The sequence below is a fragment of the Chenopodium album genome, chromosome 2, assembly GCF_948465745.1.
Source record: "Chenopodium album chromosome 2, dcCheAlbu1.1, whole genome shotgun sequence".
NCBI classification, from domain to species: Eukaryota; Viridiplantae; Streptophyta; class Magnoliopsida; order Caryophyllales; family Amaranthaceae; genus Chenopodium; species Chenopodium album.
In genome coordinates this window covers 75,417,272-75,419,671 of record NC_137835.1, presented here as the reverse complement: position 1 = coordinate 75,419,671, position 2,400 = coordinate 75,417,272, and the positions used below count along the sequence as shown (strand labels likewise).

At 41.2% G+C, this 2,400-nt stretch overlaps 1 non-coding gene across 1 annotated transcript; it reads right to left on the bottom strand.

The window, feature by feature from the left end:
- Window positions 1-1,499: 1,499 nt before the first annotated feature.
- Window positions 1,500-1,606, bottom strand: LOC145607725 (small nucleolar RNA R71). Its single transcript, XR_014105617.1, has one exon. It is a non-coding gene; the product is annotated as a small nucleolar RNA R71 (small nucleolar RNA).
- Window positions 1,607-2,400: the final 794 nt, after the last annotated feature.

Genomic DNA, 2,400 nt, shown 5'->3' with positions numbered 1-2,400 from the left:
AAACACCTCTCCAGAAACACGCGCCCGATCGGGCGCGCCTTTTTGCCAGTGCTCCTTCTAAGTTGCCGCGCCCGATCGAGCTAGCAGCTCACCCGATCGGGCGCGGTCTTTATCTTCAAGGCTTTGGACTTCGATTGGGCTAGATTTCTCGGCCCAATCCATATTTTCTCTCGGGTCTCGAATACATGGTCCAATTGCCTCGCGATCCAAATAACCGAGCCCTTAATCACCGGCTCGATGGCTCTAACCGGCCTTGGGCTCCATAAGTGGTCGTGTTCTTCCAATGCTCGTAGTCGCTTCATAAAAATCCCGGGAAAATGCTCCAAAGGTGCAATTGCCTGCAAAACTCAACCAAAACTACGAAAACACTAGAAAACACACATTAGTAATAAAAGTGGCCCTAAAGGGCCAAAAACACTACTAATTATGACAAAGGGACGGGGGTAAAACACTATATAAAATAGACATATCATCTATGTTGATTAATAAATTGCGAGAGCCTGTTAATCATGTCATCTATGCCATGTCAATGATTGATTACCCTGTTTTACCCTGGAGTATTATTTATTGGTAAACCTATGCCCTAGATCCTTTTATATATTATTTTCTCCCTATTCCTACTCTTTGTAGTTTAGTTTCTTATTCAACTATAAATATTGGTTACTTAAATAGTTTAGATTATAATAATAAATTAGGAGTAAAAAGACTAGTTTCCCTGTGGAGATCGACCCTACTTCGCTATCTACCTTAGTTAGTGATTTAGGTAATTATTTTTGATTAGGGGATACGACTTTACCCTGTCAAAATTTGGCGCCGTTGCCGGGGAAACGGTTTTATTTTTATTTCTGATTGTTTTTGTAGTCTAGATTATTTCTCTTTTGTCTCAAAGAGCGTTAGTTCTCTGAGACAAATCTCATATTTGCTTCTAGTTTTTGTTTATGCCCAGGTGTTCCAGATCAGGTTATATCCCATTCGATCCTAAGATCAAACGCTCCTTCCATAGACAGAAAAACTTCTACAAGCAAATCCTGGCGGATTCTGGTGATACTAACAATAATCACCGCGATCCTCCAACTGATTCTAGAAATTCAGAGACAGCATCAGACGCAGAATCAGAGATGGCGGCTCCAAAGAAGCTTAGTGATTATTCACAACCAAAGCTTACGGATTTTCCACATCTCACCCCTACTCCGGCTCTTGATGGGGTTCAATTTGAAATTAAACCTCAATTTATAACGATGATAGAGAGGAAGCAATTCAGTGGAGCCAAGGGTGAAGACCCAAATCTTCACATTGCCGACTATTGTCAATATTGCAACACCATCAGGCAAGCCGGGGTTACTCAAGACCAAATCGGGGAGATTCTCTTTCCCTTCTCTTTAACTGGAAAAGCTAAATTGTGGTTTAATGGCTTAAATAGAACTACACTTGGTATAACTGACTGGGAAACTCTTGTTTTGAATTTTTATAACAAGTATTATCTTGTAGAGAGAACAACAGTACTACGAAGTGCGATTCAGAACGTTGCCCAAGAAGCCGATGAGTCTTTATATGAGGCTTGGGAGAGGTTCAAGGACTTACAAAGAGAATGCCCTCACCATAATTTAGCACAATGGCAGTTAATCCAAGCCTTTTATAACGGCATTGGAAATTCCTCTATAATAATTTTAGACTCTGCAGCTAGTGGGAGATTTATGAATCTTAATGTTGATGATGCAGGTCAGGTTATTAAAGACATGGCGATACACAATTCCCAATATGGGAATCCCAGAGGATTTGCTAATAAAGGGAAACATAGTGTCGACTCTGTATCCTTTTTGCAAGCTCAACTGACCTCTATTTGCCAAAAATTAGATAATCTGAGCACTACTAATGTAGCCAATGTTTCTGCGATTAATTAAAATTCTAATGAGGCTTTCTGTGAAAATTGTGGTATTGTATGTCATTGGGAGCAGGATTGCAGGAGTTCCGTGGAGCAAGTTTATGTTTTCCAAGCTTATAGGCAGAATAACCCATACTCCAACACTTACAATCCTGGGTATCGGAATCATCCATACCTTTCCTACCGGAGCACTAATGTTCAAAATCCACCACCACAAGAACCACAGGTGCCACAGCAACAGCAGCAGAAGTATTATCACCCCAATGCTAGCCAGAAGAATCAACCACAACAACCCCCCTCATCTTCCGACGCTTCTTTGGGGGAAATTAGAGCAATGTTGGTCAATATGCAAAAGCACATGGAGAGCAGGGATGCGACAATTGATAAAATTCTAGCACATAATAAAATTGTAGATAATCAAATTGCGCAACTCTCCGCTACTCTACAAGCACGCCAACAGGGAGCCCTGCCGGCACAACCGACTAGGCCTACGGATTAAGCATTTGCAATTACTCTAA